This window comes from Silene latifolia, chromosome 3 (assembly GCF_048544455.1).
Source record: "Silene latifolia isolate original U9 population chromosome 3, ASM4854445v1, whole genome shotgun sequence".
Lineage (NCBI taxonomy): Eukaryota > Viridiplantae > Streptophyta > Magnoliopsida > Caryophyllales > Caryophyllaceae > Silene > Silene latifolia.
In genome coordinates this window covers 141673621-141698438 of record NC_133528.1, presented here as the reverse complement: position 1 = coordinate 141698438, position 24818 = coordinate 141673621, and the positions used below count along the sequence as shown (strand labels likewise).

The window sequence follows — 24818 nt, the reverse complement described above, 5'->3', positions numbered from 1 at the left end:
GTCAAACGACAGTAATGTCAAACTCTAGTCAGCCAATCATTACCGATTAATGTTGATCAGCTGACTCTATATATTGAATCATCCCTTACGTATTTTTATCATGAATTTCAATAATGTGATCGCACCATTGTTGAGGACACATACTCCAACAATCTCCCACTTGTCCGAGACAAGTGTGCGTCACCAATTCTCTTATCCTATTACAATATCCCACTCAATGCAAGGTGTCTTGCAGGTCGTACTTGCATGTGATCATATCAAGAGTGGTTTCCTCGATGTGGAGAGTAAATCGTTTGACCGGAATTATCTCTGTAGATACTTTCCGAGCGTGGCCACGCATTTCCAGTCACTACTCCTCGAGTGGCCTTGAGATTTTAAATAACCCTAACAAGGGGTGGACAATTCCTATCGCACTATTCCCTTCGTACACGCACGGTTCATCATGACCCAAAAGATGTACACTCACTCCTTTTGACAGAATGGCTTGGGCGAAAATCAAAATCAATCAGAAACTGTGCTGACTTGGGCGAACAGTCTTTAGTCAAAGAATCGACTCAAAAGAATACTATAGTAGCTCTCGCCACGACCAGGCTATATGAATTACCAGAACTCTATAAGCGGTCACTGTCCGACAGAGTGTCTCATACAGTCTGCCTATGTGATCGACTAGTCATCTCTTATGACTCTATGACACTTGAACTTGCCATCAATCGCATCACACTCTAGTCACTTGGAGACGTCACCTCATATAAGCAACTAGGAGCCAATACTATGTTAATCCAGTTCACTTTAATAGGGTTCAACGTTGTCCTTACAACCTATTTGGATATAACAAAGTAATAAAAGAAAAGAGTTTTGTATAAAACTCAAACGATGAATGCATTATCACATATGTAAAATTGATACAATATCAATTACTACATAATCTATAATTCATTTTTAATTTTGTATATAGTTGTTTATCTCAATTCAATTAATATGGCATGACTTATCATGCTAAGCCTCTTAGAAGGCTTTGGTTAGTAAGTCTTAGCAACACTTTGCACTTTACTAACCTTACTATATACTATTTCCCTTTGTTATGTATAATCTTTATTATAAAACTTTTGAGTACGTGTCTAGATCCAATCTAGACATAGGCTCTCTTGCCTTAGGATAGCTCCCACTGTCCTCACAGTGAGTAGGGATAGGACCTTCGCTTATTGGAACGAACTACCATAGTTCCTCCAATTCACAAAACCGAATCCTAATATCATCCCTTCCTACTTGCATATCTCATTATTGCAAGTGTACTCAATTTCCGTTGTGTATATCTCATTGTTCAACTGCCTAGGATGTTTCTAGCAGATATCCTCCTTAAATAATATAGCCAAGATGGTTCTCTCTAACCATCCTTAAATGTTTAGAATATGGTTTTTCTGTAACTCCTTGCACATAAATCCATCTCATTTCTAAATGCTTGGCTTCATATCTTTAGTACTTCCTGAGTACTAACTAATGAACTATGTGGCTATATAGAGACTTCTCTCAAGGATTTGATTTGTAACTTCTCGTCATACTCCAAGTATACGAAGTTTAAGAATGGTGATACATCTTAGCGTAATAAATTAATCCCGCAGCGGAAGCATGTGGATTCAATTTCTACATGTTCAATACTTTTGAACTTGTCTAGACTCTTATCAATATAAGAATATTCATTTAACGCTAATATCCTCTTAGAACTATCTTTATAGGTCTGGATACCTTAGAGATGTATTATTCTTCTCCTAAGTCTTTCATCATTCACAATGATCAATATGTCCCTTACATATAAGACTAGTAACACCACATTACTCCCACTAAACTCCATGAATAAACAGAACTACTCGACAATTCGAGAAAAAATTATCACATGATCAAAACATATAATTCAACTCCTTAACTTCTACTTAAGACTTCTTCTTAAGTTTCCATCCAACCTTAGGATAGTTGTGATTTACAAAACTCATGGAAGATGATTTTAAAATCCAACAGTCAAATATTATGAAATCCGAATTTTTACGAAGTGTTGCAATTGGTGTAAACCTCTTACCAATCAACCAAGTTATGGAAACATCTTAATGTTTATGTTTAGTCCGGACTTTTGTGGAGTTGAAACTAGATAAAGCATCTTAATAAGTTACAGGTTTGTTACCTTCAAAAATAACATGACTCCTGTCCACTTTAGGTTGGGAAGAAATAATTACCGATTTTGACCAAGAAGGAACATCTTCCTATGTCTTATTCTCAATTTGTGGCTCTTAAACATTTTCTCCCACTATGTCTTTAAGAAATAATCCTCTTTTCTTTAACAGACAGCATCACGAGCCACAAACCTGTTGTTCTTGTGATGGTTGGGTTACAAAGCCACATGCTTTCTTCCGAAACAAGCTACAACTTAGGTACCATGCCTAATCATATCATATATGAATTGTACTTGATTGCTTTAATTATGTTTTGTTTTAGTGGAATAAATAAATATTAGACAAATTGTGATACAAACTATTTCCAACTTTATAGTAAAGATTCAATCATATCGTATAAGATTCTTTGTATCCTTATAACACACCTTATCTTTATAGGGTGTGATTATGAAAGTGATCTTGTGATACCATATCACATTCTATTTGGTGTAAAATAAAGTCATTATTTCATGGTTCTCATCCTAAATAAAGTACTAATACTTTATTAAGTACTTCATAAGAAGAATTCATAAGAAGAATTCATTGAATTTATTCAAAGAATTTCTCTTCTTACCTCATTAAGTGGATACCAAGTATCAACTTAGTTCGTCGGTAAAAGAGAAGAAGTAATAATAACCTTCTCAGATTGAAAATATATTCGACCATACACTTCAAAGTGTAAATAGGGCGAATATCATGCTCTATTCATAATCCTTTTCCAGAAAAAGTTATGAATTAACTTGCTTTGAATACAAGATTCGCACTCACCAAAAGATTCCCAATCAAATGGTTTGGGAGACTAGTCAAAACTAGTTTCTAAGTGTGATTTTCAATCGAGAATTGAGAAATGATTGGAGTCACCAACTTGAGTCTTGTAAATATGACATTTATTTCTAGTTTGAATATAATTACCTTGATTTTTATGGTCTCACCATAAACTTAATCGTGGTATGTAAGCTTGTTTATTTATATTGTTATTTAGCTTAGTTGATCTCCTACTTCAACCCAAATTGTGACACCCTTAGACACAACCATTTGCAATCGAAAATCCTACATCAATACCCGTCCCTTGGGCTTCGACCTTTACTTACCTCTTTACTAATAGTAGAGTAGTTTGTGAAGTTATAAATATTGTTTTGGTCTAGGTAACTTTTGACGACGAGTAACAAAACCGACGAACCAAAAATGGCGCCGTTGCCGGGGACGGTGTTAACTTGATTTGATTTTCTTTGATTGTTTTTAGTTGTGTGTTTCTTTACCTTGGGGAAGTAAAACTCCTCAAGGTTTGTTCTAATTGTTTTCAAGTTGTTTGATATTTTGCATGTCTAGGAGATCACAAGGTAACTTGTTACCCATTGATCTTGAAATTGAAAGAACTTTGACCAACAATAGAAGACTTGCTAGAAATACTTTGAGAGGTATTGGTGAGATTGTGGACATTCAACCAAATAACCCGCCACAAAATCAACCCACAATGCCTAAATTTTCATCACATTCCGTACCAACCGAGGAGAACCTACCAAATGGTACTCCCACACCACAACATTTGACCGGTAATTTCATTGCAAAATAAGCATTTATCCAATTAGTCGAAAGAAGCCAATTTGGGGGGATGCCTAGTGAAGACCCACATTCTCATATGGAGACTTTTTGTGATTATTGTGATGCGATTTCTCAAACCGGAGTTGCTCAAGACCAAATTCGATGGGTCTTATTTCCTTTTTCTTTGATTGGTACCACGAAACAATGGTTAAAGAGCCTTGATAAGGCTACTCTTGGTATTGACTCTTGGAAGAAATTGGCACTTGCTTTCTACAAGAAATTCTATCCTCCGAAAAAGACTAACATGCTAAGAGCCCAAATCACGGGATTCAAACAAAGGGACGAAGAATCTTTGTATGAAGCTTGGGAGCGATTCAAAGGAACTTGCCGCTCATGTCCTCATCACGGACTTAGCGAGTGGTTCTTGGTACAATAATTTTGGAATGGTCTATATGAAGACTCCCGAAACATTCTCAATATGGGATCAAATGGTATGTTTACCGAAGTTGATGATAATCAAACATGGAACAAGATTGAGCAAATGGCGGTCCATAACTCACGATATAGTAGCCCTCGGAAGGCTACGAGAGGAGGAAAGCATGAAGTGGACTCTATTACTCAATTGGGTGCTCAACTTAGTGCTCATATTGATATCATTAATTTGAAGTTTGAGAAGGCTATGGCTAAGCTTGAGGAAGCCTCCAAATCTAAGCAACATGTGAATGCCATGGTGGCATCTTCATCAATTCCAAGTGGAGTATATAAGAGTTGTGGAACTTTGGGACATGACCAAAGTGAATGTAGGGGAACAAGTGAACAAGTGAATGATGTCCAAGCATACAAGAGTGGTATCCCTTATTCCTACTATTACAATGAAAACACCAAATTCCATCCCAACCTTTCATGCAAAAGCCAAAATGTTCAAAACCCTCAACCAACATACACCCCACCTCCAATGAGAAACCAAGCTCAAAGACCCTTTTACAACCAAAACCAAGGTTACTTAAATCAAACTCCATAAAATCAAAAAATGACCAAGGTTTTGATGTTTAAAAAGCGGTCCTCCAAATGCAAAAGAACCAACAAGAGTTTTTCACTCAAATGCAAAAGGATAGCCAAGCAAAAGACATCACCATTAACAACATACTAGCTCACACAAAGATGTTGGAGACCCAAATGTCTCAATTAGCATCTTCAAGTTCACAAAGACAAAAGGGGCAATTACCACCTCAAGGTAATCCCCAAGACAAGAATCGGTGAGTGCCATCCATTTGAGGAGTGGTACAAGGTATGAAGGGCCGAAAAGGCCCGTTGATGAAGATGTTGTGAATGCTAGTGACAAGGAAAGAGTTGTTGAAAACTCTAAAGAAGAAGAACCCACCATTCAAGAAGTTTCAAAGGAGAATGAAGAGAAGGCTAAAGAGAAAGAGCCTATTGTGATTAGACTTCCTTTTCCAAGTCGTCAAGATAAGCCTAAGTTTGATGACCAACTTGGAAAATTCATGGAGATTGTGAAAAACTTGGAAGTCTCAATTCCATTTACGGAATTAATCAATCATGTTCCGGCCTATGCAAAGTATATGAAAGATATTCTTACGAAGAAGAAATCCATCCGGAAGCTTGAGACTATTGCTTTCACTAAGGTGAGTAGTGCCATCCTACAGGGAAGTTCACCTCCAAAACAAAAGGATCCGGGATGTTTCTCCATTCCATGTACCATTGGCGACACCACGATCAACAAAGCTCAATGTGATCTTAGGGCAAGTGTGAGTGTCATGCCGTATTCGGTGTGCAAGAGGCTAGGAATGGGAGAAATCAAGTGCATTAATATCACACTTCAAATGGCGGATCGATCTACAAAGACACCTTTAGGGGTATGGGAAGATGTCTTGGTAAGAATTGGCAAGTTCTTCATCCCGGTGGACTTTGTTATTGTTGACATGGAAGAAGACTCCAACATTCCTATCATTTTAGGAAGACCTTTCTTACACACCGCGGGAGCGGTGATCGATGTGAAACATGGAGAGCTCACCCTTGAAGTGGGAGATGAAACAATCACTTTTAATATTGACAAGACAATGAGAGCTCCCCAATTACATGAGCCATGTTTTATGGTTGATCACTATAGCCGGCAAGATGATAGGAAGAAGTTGGCATTTCATTGGAAGAAGAAAGTGGATGATGCTCCGTTCAAAGAGCAAGGAAATCTCAACAAAGAGAGCTTGAAAAGCTCACCCATGACAAGTGAAGAAGAAGGCCTCATTGGCCAAGACAAGAAAGAAGGAGAGTTGTCTTCATCAACTCATGACATTTTCGGGGAACAAGTAGATGAAGTATGCGGTCTTTGGGGTGATGAGTTTGAAGGGATATTCAATCCCTATATCAGTAATGCTATGACCCAAGACCACCATGAAGAACAACAAGTGAAAAGGTCTATTGAAGATCTTTATCATGACAATGAACAAGCTTTCGACTACTTCTTCAAGGTGTTGAGCAACATCAACAACACCTTGAACATGCCCCCTTGACATCTTATTATTGGATGAGAGTTTGGTGGAGTCCTCCCTAAACCACCACTTGTAAATATTCTAACTCCCTAACTTGCATTTTAATTATTGTATTGCATTTTTGTCAATTTTGGATTAACATTTTTATGCCTTGATCAAGATTTTCATCATTTTGAGAGAAGTAAGGGAGGGACTTATGTGATTATTGATGTGTAGTGTTTTGCCTTAATGTGGGGATAGCAATTGCCTAGGCTATCCAAGCCTTCGTAGTGCCCCCACAATGAAGACCACAAGAAATGAAGAGTAAATGACATGGGTTACGAGATGCCCACGGATGGACTGAATCCGTATGGCGGGGGACATTCCGAGCGGCCCGATGGGAATCCACTCGTCCTAAAGAACAATCCGAGCGTCCCGGGTAGGATACGCTCGTCTGTGAAAACTGGAAAAGAAAATTTTGGGTCGGCGAGAATCCGAGCGTCCTACTTGAGAATCCGCTCGTCTCAGCCAGGACGTTCGTCCCAGAGGAAATCCGCTCGTCTTATCACTGGCAAAATTTGGGGTTTCTCCCTGGAAAGGAATCTTAGCGTCTCCAACTCGAGATGCTCGTCCCACTTAAAAAGACGCTCGTCCTACTGATAATCCGCTCGTCCCCAGTGCATTTTTCTTGAAGCCAAAATCAGAAGAATCCGAGCGTCCCGACTGCTGCCCGCTCGTCTCCCCCTCCGATTTTCAAAAAATAACGGGATTAAAAACCGCCACTTTCATAATTCATTTCCTCATTCAAACATAAACACTACCCCAAACCCTCAAAACCCTCATTCTCTCCATCAACCAACATCAAATTTCCCAACCAAAATCACCCAAATTAAATCCAAACTTCCTCAAAACACAAATAAATCACTCCTTTGCCAACAACAAGTGATTAAAACACAAACATCTTCAAAGTTTGAGTCGATTTTTGGGATACAAGGCAACATTCAACTATCCTAAATCGATTTGGGTCTTATTGAAATTTGAAGAAATCAAGCTTATCTTTGGTGTTACTACATAAAGGAGCATGGCAAGAACAAAAGGTGGAAGTAAGGCACCCCCAAAGAAGAACCTTTCCAAAAGACAACAAGTTCTTCAAGATATTCAAGCATCTAAGGCATTGGTGGTTCAAAATGCAAGGTTGGAAATTCAAGAGTCTATTCCTCCTATGGAAGCTTCTACTTCTATTCCGGTTGTTGAACAACTAGATGATTATCCGGAGAGTTGACTTACTCATCCCTCACCTTAGAGTTCTTAAGCTCTTTGAAAGTTACCAAGGTGGAGGCTCTAAGGAATATTGAGGAAGAAGAGGGTAGTGAGGAAGAAGAGGGAAGTTCAAGTACAAGTGATGATAACTCCGGCTCTATGGAGGTTGATGTTGATGATTCAAGTGAAGTTGGTGATGATGATGGAGATGATAGTGATGACGCCATGGGCGAAGATTGAGGTTTGTCTATTTCTCTTGTTTTTCATATAATTTTTATCTTGATCATAATTTGGAGTCCTAGCATCATCTAGAGGACTCACACCTCGGTCACATTGAGGTGTTTATTTTATTGTTCCCACATTCAAAATCCAAAATGACAAATGTAGTTTCATGCATAACATCTTTATGCATGAACTCCCCCAATTTTTTGACATTAGAAATAGTGTCTATTTTGGTTTGGGGAAGTTTATGCATATGCATTGGGAGCTAATCTAAATTATGCTCTCCAACATAACAAAAACCATGCATCATATAGCATAGCTTAGTTTGCATTCACTCTTGTTTATATGTCATATAATTTGCATTTAGCTTAGAAATCATGCATTTTCATATAGATTGCATAATTTTCTATCGTATTGGCCATTGAGGATAATGCCCATACTAGTGTGGGGATGGGAAATTCTAACTTGACTTTTTAAAACAAATATGATAAAAATTAAAAAATTTTGAAAAATACAAAAATATGTCTTTTAATTTCATTAAAACAAAATACAAAAAAATTCAAAAATCCAAAAACATGTTCATTTCCTTTGTAATGTAGACTTGTATATATTATTTTGTATATATTGTGTTTGTTCATCCTTTTTCACATTGATCGACTACGCCACATCTGAGACATGAGGATATTGAAGACCGCATGGTATGATCTTTCCAATCTCCTTTTTCGTCTTTATGTTAATGACTATGTGGCTTTATTTTGATTGATGCGGTATAAACAATGTGAATTTAGGATTGCATCTAGATTATTTGGCATACAAGTTGGTAGAAGCATATGCATTAGGTTGTATAAATGTTAGTTGCATCATGGCATATAGTTGCATTTAGGAAAAATTTTGTGAAACCATCTATTTGGGAAGCTTGAAAAGTGTATATAAGGCCCTTGTAGATACTTTTTCTTCAAGACTTTGCTTGTTAGAATACTTGTAAAACACCCTAGGATGTGTCATGCTAGTATCCTTTGACCCATGGATTAAGGCCTAGTCAAAAGTACCTTGTGGTGTGATAACTCCTTGGCTACCGTTTATTCCAAGGTGACCCTTGAAACCATGCAACCATCCATCATCCGTGTTCTACCACATTTTTGTCATCAAAGGGAATGGGCACAAAAATTGTTCAAATTTGAGTTCAAGAAATGAAATGAAAAGTGAAAAAGTTTGCAAATTATATCAAATGAAAAGAGGAGAAAAAATAGACTTCTAAAGCTTCAAAAATAAGCACCCTCCCTACAAATGGGGTGACTTTGAAAATGTTCAAAAGAAAATGCAAAAAGTTGAAAATTGTCAAGTGTTGAAAATGCTAAAAGTCGAAAGAAATAGCAAAGAAAGTGTTCTCAAAGTGTTAATGCCACAAGAAATTGGGGGAAAAAACAACAAAAAGCAAACTCCCACATGAAACTTAAAGTTCTATAGATCCCTTTTTCCATCGTATCCACTTTTTTTGCATGGTAGAGAGGGGACGATCCTTCTTCTTGTCTAGGCAAGAAGGGGAATTCCGCGATCCTCCAGTGTTTCTAACACCATAGGGAGTCTACTCTTGACGAAAGCATTTAACGATTGAGGATAAAGGTACCCTAGCTTGACACAACTTGGAGGTGATTTATTGGTATCCTTCTAGGCTTAGTAGTTTGAAGAAACCGTATCTATGATGGAATGTGTACCCTTAGATTGTTTCCTTTATAGATAATTTCCGCCACTTAGATGAGGAAAGTGGCTATTCGTTTTTGTAGATGCATCCATTACTTGTTTTGTGTGCCTTAGTGCTTGGATGTATCGCCATTTTGTCAAGCCCCACCTTGCCTTACAAGAAGGCATCCTACCTCATGGTTGTCTTGTTGTGAGTTGAAGGGGCGGAGTGAGACCCGCTAATTGTCTCACATCGGCTATATTAGTAGGTTAGTTTGAATAAGGGTCCTAGTTTTTGTCACTTATTTACTCGGGACGAGCAAAGGTTCGGTTTGGGGATATTTGATGTGACTCATATTTGAGCACATTTAGTCCCCGAATTAGCCTCGTTCCTATGCTTTTTAGTGCATAATTGGGTCATTTACTATCTTTAGTCTTTCGTTTTGCATATTCTTTGAGGTTTTGATCCCTTGGTAGGAAAGGAGTAAGAACCTTGCATTTTCATGGCAAAATAGAGCTAAATTGATTGAATCTAATGACCAAGCATCAAAGGGAAGACAATGCTAGAAGGCCTGTGTAGTAGCTTGAGCAATGGTAAAAAGATCCTTGCATCTCAAACAAGATTCTTGAGGATTGTTGAAGAAATAAAAGAAGAAGAGGTGACTGCCCAGTAATCCGAGCGTCGCAGTGCCCAGGACGAGCGTCGACCTGCTACAGTTCGAGCGTCCCGTGCTCAAGACGCTCGTCTTGAGGCCTTGTGATCCGAGCGTCCCGACCCCCAATCCGCTCGGATTCCACTCCAGTGCAAGCCGTCCCTCAGCCAAGCCGCTCGGATATACGCATCTCTTTCGAGAGGAGCACTTCCTCAACTTTTCTTAAGAGTCTTAATCGTCATTTAAGCCCTTAGTAACCCTAATTTATGTACCTAATCCTTAGTATAAATACCCCATTGTACTAATTAGATTATCTTGTTCCTCTTATGCAATCTTAATCTCATCTTAATCTTGTAATCAACTCTTAATCTAACATTAATACAAATCTCATTTCTTAATCTTTCCTTAATTTCTCTATTGTTCGTCATTTATTTTGGGTAATTGAAGATTATTTGGGGTTTATTTGGAGGATTGACAACCTTCCATCAATCATCAAGCACTTCTATTATTCTTTGCTTTATTATTTGGAATCATCTTTAGATATAATTCTCTTAATCCTTTTTAATTATTGTTAATCATCTTCATTTATTCATCATGTTTTGTCTTGCTAGTATGATTGACAACCTTGTTAGCATGTTAAACTTGATAATTAGTGAGTAGTCATCTTAACTAGGGTTAATGGGGAATTAGAGGAAACCAACATGGGGATTGATTCATGCTTAATCTAATATGCTTTCATAATTAATTTGTTTGCTTGTTGTGATTTCAACTTATGCACATGTTATGTTTGATGAAATGCGAGCCTATGAATCCTTGCATTTTTTACCCATCACTTATGTTTTCAATGAGACTAGTAAGACATAAACCAACTCGAGTCTCATTAGACCATGCATATAGTTGGATAGGGAGGATTAAGTCGACTTGTAGATGTTGTACAATCTAATCAATTCGGCTCCGGGACCCAAACCTTCCTAGGGATTGTAAGATATACACTAACTCGATCCCATCACGACAATAATTGCTTGCATCTAGTAGAAAACATGTTTGTATGATCAAATCCCATGAATCCCCTATGAACCCATGACACCCTAGTGTTTTTAATCAATTGTTTACATCTCATTTTAAGCATCTTGCTTGTTTATTTACATTGTTATTTAGCTTAGTTGATCTCCTACCTCAACCCAAATTGTGACACCTTTAGACACAACCATTTGCAATCGAAAATCCTACATCAATACCCGTCCCTTGGAATCCGACCTTTACTTACCTCTTTACTAATAGTAGAGTAGTTTGTGAAGTTATAAATATTATTTTGGTCTAGGTAACTTTTGACGACGAGTAACAAAACCGACGAACCACTAAAGACGGAGCCATTCGGAAAGGAGTTCCGGTGAAGACGGTGTTTTTCCTTGGGAGGGTGTCACATGAAGTTCAAGGGACCAAAGGAGTTGGTTTTCGAATTTGTAATAGATTATTTGATAATCTATTTTAGGAAGGTCATACTAGGAAGTTTATTTATTGCTTTGCATTTATTCTTTATATGTTACATGCATTGCCAAATCGCCATAAACAAAATATGCATATCATATCGAGTAATCGACCGTGTCAATTATAATTATTGAAAATTCAACTTTTAACTCACTTTAAATTGATAGATAATAAATTGACAAGACCTTTACTTTTAAAAGAATGAGACTTAGCCTTACCAAATAGTAGGAGCCCATGAATCTAAATTTCATATAAGTACAATACGGTATTGAAATATTATACCGGGGTGCTTGCTTTGACGTTGGGTAAGTGGGGTAATAAATAGTTATTACACTTCAAAAATTTGGTTGATCTCAACGAAGGTATTTTGCGACCGTAGCCGCAATAGGTTCGGGCTAAAGATGAACTTAATGTAAATTCATCGACCGAGAGTTCTAATTGTAGAATCGGTTAAGAGGGTTAACCCAGCAAGTTATATTAGTAAAGGTGTAGAGGGCTCGTTGGCTCACATCCAAGTTAATATGAATTTTGGATCTCGGAATCATTTATATAAGTGGGTGGAGATCATTATATAAATGTTAAAACATGCTTAAATATTTTAATTATAACGATGAATGTTTTCTTTTCCCACTATTTCGTTATTTTATATTGTTCTTTATCATTTCTCCTATTAATATACGATATCAATTCGATTGTAACACGAGTCTCCGCTAAACCACTATTGCTAAACGACAAAGAATCTCTTTCTAAAATGAACCGTATCATACATTGTGGACTAGCTCCATAGGAATCGTTCTATTCCATAGAACTCCATAGGAGTTGTCCTATGTCAATAAGATTACCATCTTAAATTCCTAACATACCTATGTATGATTTCTTGTGAAGAAATATAACTAGAAGGTAATGATTAGTCAAAATATGTTTTGATAATTCTTCTATACATATGGTTCAAAAGTCCTATTGCTCAACCTAAACACTTGTCATCAAGCACTTAAGTAGTTAAGAATATGACAATGTTAAATTGGTAAATTAATTTGCTAGAAATTTTGATTGACCAAATACCACAATAGAGTTCATCCTTGTGAAGGATTAACTAGGAATTTATATGAAGATAAGTCTTCATCAAGTAGAAATTATTGAAGTGAGTAGGAGCAATAAGAAGTACCTATCTTAATTGTTAAGGATAGAACTAGGCTCAAAAGAGAAAGTGTTAGACACTAAAATAGAAATAAGGCCCAAATAAGTAAAGATCAAGGAAGTTGGTCGTGTGACTCCGACATATTCCTTCTTAATCTATGACATTGACATAGAATTCTTGCCAAATACCACATCATGAGTATTTGATACAAATTAGTGGATTTCATCATAATATTTGGCATTATCATGTGACGAATAGCAAGAATGTTGTAGTGTACTCATTTTAGTTTTGTATTTAGAAATGTACCTCAATAATTGTTATGATGTATAATATGTCTAAATAAGAATATAATTTGAGTTTTGCACAAAAGGTAAAGAGTTTGACCATTATGCAATTAAAACAAGCGTTGAACTTTTACATACCACAATTAAGTTTATGGTGAGACCATACAAATCAAGGTAATTATATTCAAACTAAAAATAAATGTCATATTGGTGACCCCAATAATTTCTCAATTCTTGATAGAAAATCGCATTTAGAAACTAGTTTTAACTAGTGTCCCAAACCATTTTATTGAGAATCTTTGGTGTATGCGAATCTTGTATTCAAAGCAAGAAAATTCATGACTTTTCTTTGAAAAAGATTATGAATAGAGCAAGATATTCGCCCTAATTACACTTTGAAGTGTATGGTCGAATACAATTTCCATCAGAAAAGGTTATTACTTCTTCATCTCTTTTACCAACGAATTAGGTAGATACTAGGTATCCACTTAATGAGGTAAGAAGAGAAATTCTTTGAATAACTTCAATGAATGTTAAAATGGGGAACAATAAAGTGAAGACTTTTATCTGCACCAAAAAGAGTGTGATATGGTATCACAAGTTCACTTTCATTACGATATGATTGAATCTTTACAATATAGTTGGAGGTAGTTTTTGTTATAAAATTTGTATGGCATTAAATTTTCCACTAAAACAAAACATGGTTAAAGCAATCAAGTACAATTCGTATGAGATATGGTTAGGCCAAGCACCTAAGTTGTAGCTTGTTTCGATAGTAAACATGTGCTCATTTTCCCTACATGGTCACGAGAACAAAGGGTTTGTGGCTCGTGATACTGTCTATTAAAGAAAAGAAGATTATTTCTTAAAGACAAAGTGGGAGAAAATGTTCAAGAGCCACAAACTGAGAATAAGACATGTGAAGATGTTCCTTCTTGGTCAAAATCAGTGATTATTTATTCGAAACCTAAGTGGACAGGAGTCATGTTATTTTTAGAAGTAACAAACCTGTAACTTATTAAGATGCTTTATCCAGTTTCAACTCTACAAAAGTCCGAAATGAGCATAAACATGAAAATGTTTATTTAGCTTGGTTGGTTGGTGACAAAAGGTTTTGCACGCAACAACAACGTCTCATTGAATTCGGATATAATTTAACTGTTGGATTTTAAAATTATCATGCATGAGTTTTTGAAAATCGCAACTATCCTAACGTAGGATGAAAACTTAAGAAAAAAGTTTAATGTAGAAGTTAAGGAGTTGAATTGTATATGGGATAAACTTTACTCGAATTGTTGAGTAGTTCTGTTTATACATGAAGTTTAGTGGGAGTTATATGATGTTACTAATCTTATGTGTAAGGGACATATTGATCATTTTGAATGATGGAAGACTTAGGAGAAGAATAATACATCTCTACGGTATCCAGACCTATAAAGATAGTTCTAAAAGGATATTAGCGTTGAATGAATATTCTTCTGTTAATAAGAATCTTGACAAATTCAAAAGTATTGAACATGTAGAAATTGAATCCACATGCTTCCGCTGCGGGATTAATTCATTACGCTAAGATGTATCACCATTCTTAAATTTCGTATACTTGGAGTATGACGAAAAGTTACAAATCGAATCTTTGAGAGAAGTCTCTATATAGCCATATAGTTCATTAGTTAGTACTCATGAAGTACTAAAGACATGAAGCTATGCATTTAGAATTGAGATGGATTTATGTGCAAGGACTTACACAAAAACCATGTTCTAAACACATAAGGATGGCTAGAGAACCATCTTGGCTATATTATTTAAGAAGAATATCTGCTAAGAACATCCCAGGCAATTGAACAATGAGATATACACAACGAAAATTGAGTACACTTGCAATAATGACATATGCAAGTAGGAAGGGATCATATTAGGATTCAGTTTTATGAATTGGAGGAACTATGGTAGTTCGTTCCAATAACCGAAGGTCTTATCCCTATACACTGTGAAGACAGTGGGAGTTATTCAAAGGCAAGAGAGAGCCTATGTCCAGATTGGATCTAAACACGTACTCAAGAAGATTCTTATAATACAAGATTATTCACAAGAAGGGAAATAGTATATAGTAAGGTTAGGAAAAGTGCAAAGTATTGCTGAAACTTGCTAACCAAGGCCTCTTCATAGGCTAAGCATGATAAGTCATGCCATTTCAATTGAGTTGAGATGTATAGTTATATACAATATTAAGTATGGATTATATATTATGTAGTAATTGATATGGTATCAATTTTACATATGTGATAATGCGTTCATCGTTTGAGTTTTATTAAAAACTCTTTTATTACTTTGTTATATCCAAATAGGTTGTAGGGACAACGTTGAACCCTATTAAAGTGAACTAGATTAACATAGTATTGGCCCCTAGTTGCTTATATGAGGTGACGTCTCGAAGTGACTAGAGTGTGATGAGATTGATGGCAAGTTTAAGTGCCATAGAGTCATATAGGACGACTAGTCGATCACATAGACAGACTGTATGGGACACTCTGTCGGGCAGTGACCGCTTATAGAATTCTGGTAATTTTTTATAAAGCCTAGTCGTAGCGAGAGCTACTATAGTATTCTTTAGCGTCAATTCTTTGACTAGAGACTGTTCGGCCAAGGTGGCACAGTTTCTGAGTGACTTTGATTTATGCTCTACGATTTTTCGTAACTGAGGTCAAATGAGTATATTTTGGGTCATGGTGAAATGTGGCTATTCGAAGGGAATAGTGCGATAGGAATTGTCCACCCCTTGTCAGGGTTATCTAAATCTCAGGGCCACTCGAGGATTAGTGAACTAGAAATGCGTGGCCACGCTCGGAAGGTATCTACGGTAGATAATTCCGGTCAGATAGCTACTCTCCAGATCGAGGAAACCACTCAAGATATGATCAAATGAAAGTACGAGCTGCAAGACTCCTTGCATTGAATGGGAGATGATGTGATAGGACAAGAGAATTGGTGACGCACACTTGTCTCGGACAAGTGGGAGATTGTTGGAGTATGTGTCCTCAACAATAGTGCGATCACATGATTTAAAATCATAATTAAATCTCATAATAAGAATACATAAGGGATGATCCATTATATAGTCAACTGATCAACATTAAACAGTAATGATTGGCTAACTAGAGTTTAACATTACTGTCGTTTGACGATGGTGATCAGTGGATCCCTCAAGGTCACACCTATAGGACGATTCCCAAACTGAAAAGTTAATTAATCCTATATTGATACGGATTAATTAAATCCTTAAATTGAACAAATTTATTTTATAAGAGAGAGTTATATATCTTATTGTATGTGATTAAATAAGATTCAATTTAGTAATTAATTTGTTATATTACTAAAATTGATTAATATTTATGAAACATTTGAGATAAGAATAATTAGTTAGTCATAATCACAAAATATTGTAGATTATATTAACTAGGCTTAATGTGACCTATTTTATATACATGTAATTGTGAATTACTTGTTAATTTGTTAAATGTAATTTATTTAATATATAATGATATTTTATTTGTTAAATATGTATTATTATGCCTAATGACATATTACTTGTCACATGTCACATAAATTACAAATTACAAATTACAAAAGATAAAATGGAGTCCATTTTACCAAAGGGGTGCCGGTTTTAAGTGGGTTGTTTATAGCTTCTTGGTTTATTGTTTTTTAATTGAGAAACATAATCATGACTACCCTAAACTAGACCTACATCTAGCCTTTCTTGTGAAGACAAAAAGTAAATTGAGAACAACAATTTTGGCTCCCAATAAGAGCAAAAATCGGTGCCCCCTACTACATTAGAGAAGTTTAGTTTTCATTTTATTTATTCTAATTTTCTCATCACAACATCTCTCTTCCTCTCTCATAAAAATGGGTTTTTATGCATAGAATTTGTTCTAAAATCTAATATCATCACAAAATACTATTGTAGTATTAATATTTATATTAGATCCAAAATTTAAGGTTACTAATAAACATTATCTAGTTAATAAGTTTATTAGTGTATTGGGATAGTCTTGGGTGCAACTAAAAGGAGGCATTCTACATTTGAATGCATGAAGATTATTGGAGGATCATCCATAATAGTAATAGCTCAAGATCTAGCTTTGGAAGGAGTCCAAAACCAGTGCCCTTAAATTCGTCCATATGATGTAAGGAAATCGGGTTTTCCTTTCTTATTTTGTTTATTTTGTTGTGCATGCAACTAGATCCATATAAATATAAATTATAAATAATTTATAAAAAGATTAGATGAGTCTAATATGGGTATATGACCCTAACAATGGCTTCTAGCCAAAGCGAGGAGTCGGGACTAGACATGGTTGATTTGTAGGTAGTGGGTTCGTCACTTTCCAAAAGTAAGAAAACACCATCCTCTTCGATGTTACCAAGGTAGCGGTCAGGTGGATTAGAAATCCTACTAGACTTTCTAGGAATAATTACCGTTTTGGAGGAGGAGGGAACGTTATCCTCCATGTTCTCCTCTACCTCATTCTCGGTTTGTGGCTCTCGAACTTTGTCAAGTTCATATTTTCTCCCACTCTATCTTCTAGAAATAATCTCTCTTTCTAGGAAGACAACATCACGAGCCACAAACACTTTGTTCTCGTTTTTATTGTAGAAGTAATAGCCACGTGTTTCCCTTGGATATCCTACAAAAAGATATTTGTCAAACCTGGGTGCAAGTTTATTGTCAGAATTGATCTTGACGTACGCTTCGCAACCCCAAATTCGCATGAATGACAAATGGGGGACTACCCTGTCCATATCTCATATGGAGTCTTATCGGCCGCTTTAGTCGGGCTTCGATTTATTGAAAATATTGCAGACAAGAGGGCAAAACCCCAAAATGAACTAGGAAGCTCGGTTAGACTCATCATAGACCGAACCATATCTAGTAAAGTTCGGTTTCTCCTTTCGGCCACACCATTTAATTGTAGTGTGCCAGGAGGAGTCCATTGTCATACTATACCACAATCTTTTAGGTGAGAATCAAATTCAGAATTTAGGTATTCACCACCACGATCGGATCGTAGGGTCTTAAGCTTTTAATCCAATTGGTTCTCTACTTCATTCTGAAACTCCTTGAACTTGTCAAAAGATTCACTCTTATTCTTCATCAAGTAGACATACCCATATCTACTCAAGTCATCAGTAAAAGTAATGAGGTAGTGAAAACCTCCTCTAGCGGTGATGGTAAATGGTCCACACACATCCGTATGTATGAGAGCCAAAATGTAACACCCCCGCACACCAGGATGCCTTACCAAGGACCATCCCAGTGCATGAAGGTGTTACCAACTCGGTCACCCGAGATAGTAGATCAAATAGACAATAAAAGAACATTATAATATATATTACTTTAATTCTTTACAACCGAAAAACAAAACGGGTACAAGTGATAACTATGACTACTATAAAGCTCATGCGTCAGAACATCTATGCCGGTAGTGTGGTGACTCGATTCCCCCCCAACAGTAGCAAACCAACTGCACCTGCTAAGCTAACTGCTCACCATCACCGAATGGATCACCACAGTTTTGAAAACACAACACGGGGTCATTTACAGATCAATTAAAGTAAGACAAGCATATAAAGCAACCAGCTGATCATCGTCCATCTCCTGTCTCCCGATCTCACACAGTAATCGACTACACACCAAAGTATGTAGCCTTGCCAGATTACCCATCACAACAGGTAATCCTCGCCGCCAGTGGGGGACCGCAGCCAATCCCCACCTAAATCCCGCTCATCAACGAGCGATAAACATGTCCCTTAATGTGCACATCCCCTCCCGTGGCGGGTTCCATAGAGGGCGAACTAGGGTGTGAAGCCACTCCCGCAAGTAACTCCACCACAATCATCACAACATCATCACAACCACCACACCACCACAACACCAACACTCCGATGATGATCAGCAGATAACAATCATACACAGTACAACAATATATCTCAAATCAATTAAACAGGAACTGAGTAGGGAAACCCTACCTTATCGCCACCCATGAAAATGCATCCACAAACAGTCAAGCCAGACTCCGAGACGCATCCTACAATGATAACCACATCCTATTATACGACTACCCCAAACAATCTACTGAAAAGGACAGCCAAACATCGACTTACCTAATGATACGGACCAACGGTGACACGGACGACGACCAAGCAAGCATCCATCCTACGCAAACGCCGTTCCCTTCCATGGTTGAGTTCTAGGCTAAATGAGAGTGTAAGGAGATATGGGTGATAGGTGAGAGAAAGGTAGACTAGGGTTAGAGAAAGAGGAACTGTCGAAAATGAAAAATGAAATGAAACTTGCGAACTTGCGTTTTTATATCAACGCGTCAACAGCATCCATACTCGGTCGAGTACTCACATACTCGGCCGAGTAAGCTCTACTCGGTCGAGTATTCACACTACTCGACCGAGTAGTCCTTACTAGGTCGAGTAAACACTCTCATAAGGCACTTATCCTCACCTAGCTTCTCACCTATCCCCTCTTGAGGTCTTTCACGGTCAAAGGATCGGTCAAAAGAGTCCTTAAACATCGTGGGTATTACAGTCTTCCCTCCTTAAAAGGAACTTCATCCCCGAAGTTCAACCCATACATCTCAACGGGGAGGTAAGCCACCTAAGTGACGATTGATATAACCCAAAGACGTACCCAATCCCGACCATCACAAGACAATAAAACTGCACTACTACAAAACATCCATTGCACAAGACTTCGACTACTCCAACACTCACGACCAAATTATCTTGATATAGCGTCCAAATCTAGTTCTCATATCGATTACCACAATTAAGTTCATGACAACACAGCCGGAAAGATGAACATAGAAAGAAGACATATATGGAAAAAAGACTAGACACCAAAGAACTTTGTTTTAACTTTTGTTTATATGTACTTTTGTATCGCGAGATGTTATCTACCCCTCTAAAAAGGAACTTCGTCCTCGAAGTTCATTACACTCAATAACATCAACTAACCGAACCAGACAACCAATATAAGGCATATATTTGATGCACGACCACACACACCTACACTCATAATCGACAATTCACTTACGAAGATTAAGCAATGAAAAGATGCACATACCCTACTTAAAGAACTACACAAACATAAAACACCATGGTACTACTGTCACTTAAACCACAATCACGCTACGTATTACCGTTTCCGCCATGCCTGAAACTCGTCCATAAGTTGTATTTAGAAGTACAAGGTACCCTATACCGGGGCGTGAGGACAATTGCAAGATAACTTAGTACACCCAAGACTAAAGGATTAAATATATGAAACTAAAACGATTTGCAACACCATAAAACGCAATACCCTGATACTCGGTCCGGAGTCTGCTGAGGAGAAGGAGGAGGAGGACGACGAGGACCCGACGGCGGCGGCGGAGAGAGCTCGAGCTGAACAGAGGAGGAGGAGAGAGCGGGAGGTGGACCCGGACTTCACAGTGACGGTGGAGGACGTGCGTGACAACGACGAGGAGGCTGACGAGTAGCTGCTGGTCTACTCACTTCCCCAGTTTTCTGGTTGGTTTGGAGAAGTTCGTGTTTTGTATGTACATCTCACTCTTTTATTTTTGTCTCCTATTTATTTTATTTTTTATTCTTTATTGGTTGTATATTCCCGTTCCCCTGTATATATCTGCTGGTGTATGCTGGAGGACAACGAGGGCGTTGTCCGTTTTGGTTTGGGGAGGGTATTGCATCCTTTTGAGTCTGCATTTGCATTTGTTTTGCATTCACGTTTATTTCAGCTTGCATTGTTTATTTATTTCATTAAAAATAAAAAATTCAAAAATATTCACGTTTATTTTTGCATATAGGTTGAGTCGGAACGGTAGATTTCCGTGATGATATTGTTAGAAATCTATATCTCATTGCTTAACATATTCATATATGTTCTAATTAATTTAGTCATAAAATTAATTACAAATCTTATGCATGCAAACTAAAATAGATAAGTGAAGAAATCGTTTTCTCACCATATGATTTTCGGATTAAAAGGGCACCAACAAGATCTCCTTCTTGTTAGTTCTTGAGCACTCCTAAAATGGATGAACATAGATTCAAGTATAGAATCTCTCCCAAAAGTGAATACCCAAGATAACCCATTAATAGATTAATATTATTAGATCTAGAATAATAATAATCTTACTAAAAATTGACCCAAAATATTAATATTAGTCTCTTAATTTCGGTTAAGAGAAGATGAATTTTGGAGTGTTTGTTTCTCTAGTTTTCTAGAGAGTTTTCTATTTCTTACACTAGAAATATTATGTAAAAGTATGAATGAAAAATTGATGGAGAAAAACTCTCCATAAGGCTCTTGGAAAACCGGTTGGGAGAAGGAGAGAGAGCCAATGCATGGACAAGTTATTCTTCTCAAGAAAACATAGGTATGCAAGGCTACTAGCTAGGTATTATGATTATGATTTCCACACAACATAATTAACATAATTAAGTATAATACTCCTCCTTATTTTCGGTACATATTGTGTAAAATGGAAAGTCCATTTTACACATTATTTTGTCAATTTGTCACATGTAACATGTTCCAAGACATTATGTGTATAAAATGTATTTTTAACAATTAAAAATCAACATATTAATAAAATATGTCACTTATAAAATTTAACCTAGTAATTCATAATTACTTGTACCAAAAAGTATTTCCGAATTATAAACTACAACATTCTGTATTTATAATAATTTATTCATTCCGTTTCAATTTGTTTCCGTAAACAATAATTTCATCTAAGCAATAAAACAATTCGATTACTTAGACCGTATCTTATTTAATCAAATTATAATGAGACACGTAAATATCACCTCCAAAATCGTCCGTCAATTTTAAGTAATTTAATTAACCCGTATCGTCATACGATCAATTAAATATTCAATTAAGAGTGTTACCCTTTAGGTATGACCTAAGGGGATCAACTGATCACCACCGTCGCACGACAGTAATGTCAAACTCTAGTCAGCCAATCATTACCAATATGTGCGGACCAGTTGACTGTAAAATATTACTACCCACATATATTCTTAAAATGAGACTTAAACATGTGATCATCATAATCGACAGTTGTGATCGCATTATTGTCGGAGGACACATATTCCAACAATCTCCCACTTGTCCTCGACAAGTGTGCGTCACCAATTCTCTTGTCCTATTACTATCTCCCACTCAATGCAAGGTGTCTTTCGGGTCGTACTTGCAAGTGATCATATCGAGTGGTTTCCTCGATCCGGAGAATAATCGATTGACCGGAGTTATCTACCGTAGATACCATCCGAGCGTGGCCACGCATTCCAGTTCATTACTCCTCGAGTGGCCCCGAGATATTGTTTTAACCCGACAAGGGGTGGACAATTCTATCGCACTTATTCCCTTCGACTAGCCACAACCATCATAACCCAAAATATGCCCATTTGACCCTATTTACGAAGGTCGTAGTAACACAAATCAAAGTTAATCTGAAACTGTGCCATCTTAGGCGAACAATCTTTAGTCAAAAGAATCGACTCATTAGAATACTATAGTAACTCTTGCCACGACCAGACTATATAAATTTGCCAAAACTCTATAAGCGGTCACTGCCCGACAAAGTGTTCCTAACAGTCTGCCTATGTGATCAACTAGTCATCTCACATGACTCTATGTCACTTGAACTTGCCATCAATCGCATCACACTCTAGTCACTTCGAGACGTCACCTCATACAAGTGACTATGGGCGAATACAATGCTAATCCGTGTTCACTTTAACGGGTTCAATGTTGTCTCTACAACCCGTTTGGATGTAACAAAGTATAAAAGGAGTTTTTAAAGTAAAAACTCCAACGACAAATGCGATTATCACATATGAATAGTCAATGCCTGATTACTATTTCATGTTCTATAATCTAATTTGATCTTGTATGTAGTTGTTCATTTCAATTCAATTGAAATGACATGACTCATCATGTTTAGCCTATGAGAAGGCTTTGGTTAGTAGGTTTTATCAACTTCTTGTACCTTACTCAACCTTACTACATACTCATTTTCCTTTGTAATGTATACATTTGCATTACAAAACTTTCTGAGTACGTGTCGAGATCCAATCAAGACATAGGCCCTCTAGCCTTAGAATAGCTTCCACTGTTTTCACAGTGTGCGGGACTCATCCTTCTTGCACATCTCATGATTGCAAGTGTACTCAATTTCCGTTGTAAACATTTCTCATTGTTCTTTATTGTCTAGAACGATTCTTGAAAATCTATTCCTTAAATAATATAGCCACGATGGTATCTTAACCATCCTGATGTGTTTTGATTATGGTTTTGTCAGAAACCATGCGTAATCTCAATTGTCAATTGTCACTTGTGTATCACCCTTACACAAAATTTTGCATCAAAAACACTTTGCATTACTTCCTTAATGCTTCTGCAAGCACTTAAGGGTAATCATTATGGCTTACTTGGTAACTCTTACTTAAATTCGATTTGAAACAATTCATCATACTCAAAGTATATGAAGTGTTTATACATCATTTCCTATTTAATTGATTCGGCAGCGGAAGCAAATGGAATTAATCAAATACGTTCAATTTGATTGAACTAGTCATGAATCTCATCAACATAAGACTTCTTATTTGACGCTAATATCATGTGGGTTTATCTCCATAAATCTGGATATTAAAGATGTATTATATTTCTCCAAATCTTAAATCATTCCCAATGATCAATATGTCATCCACATATAAGACTAATTAAAATTTCCGTAACTCCCACTAAACTCTATGTATAAACACAACTTCTCGACTTATCGAGAAAAGTTTTATAACATGATCAAAACATTGATTCCAACTCATTGATGTCCTACTTAAGACTCTCTCTTAAGTTTCACATTATCTTAGGATGGCAAGAATCTACAAAACTCAAGACATGTATTGAATACATTCCTTCTAATTGAAGAAGTGGGTTTTAGATTCACTTGCTATATGTATATCATCATAATGAAACACAATCCCTAAGAAGATCCAAATAGACTTAATCATTTCAACTAGTGCAAAACCCTTTGCAACCAATCAAGCTTTGATATCTAACAATTCACTTGGAATTTATTTCGGATTTTCATGGCACTAAGCCTTGTATTGAGTTGTGACTTAAACACTCTCATGTAAGTCATATGTTCATTACTTTCTAGAAGTAATCAACTTGAATCAAACGATTTCTTTTGTAAGTTATAAGCTCTTTACTTTCTTAAAAGTAGCATGAATTCATCATCTTCAACAAGTGACGAATTTAACCTCCTAGGTTTTAAAGAAACAACGTCTTATACAAAACGTCTCATGTAGCCAAGAAAGACCAGTTTGTTGCGTCATAACATTCTTTGTGGCATTCTTTGTGGCTCTTGAATAATTTCTCCCACTCTGTCTTCTAGAAATAAACTTGTATTTTAGAAAGCTTCACGAGCCGTAAACCCGTCGTACTCGTGATAATTGAAAGGGAAAAATGAGCATTTGTTTCTTGTGAAAAGTTACAAACATGGTACCCTACCATTTCATATCTCATATGATTTGTTTTAGATTTATTGGAAAAATAATTTAGACAAAATGATAAAATCCCCAAAAGGATCAAGTAACTCAAAGTAACTTGATTAAAATCCAAACCATATCGAATAGCGTTTGATTTCTTATCCAACCACACATTATTCCATAATGCGTGCTAAGAGAGATTAACTTGTGATACTATATCACATTTCCTTTGGCTTATATCAAAGTCTTCACTTTGATAATCCCATCACGACTAAATCGTGATTCTTTGA

General features: G+C 36.6%; 1 non-coding gene across 1 annotated transcript; it reads right to left on the bottom strand.

Moving 5' to 3' along the window:
* Nucleotides 1-4047: 4047 nt before the first annotated feature.
* Nucleotides 4048-4154, bottom strand: LOC141650873 (small nucleolar RNA R71). The gene has a single exon (XR_012546884.1). It is a non-coding gene; the product is annotated as a small nucleolar RNA R71 (small nucleolar RNA).
* Nucleotides 4155-24818: the final 20664 nt, after the last annotated feature.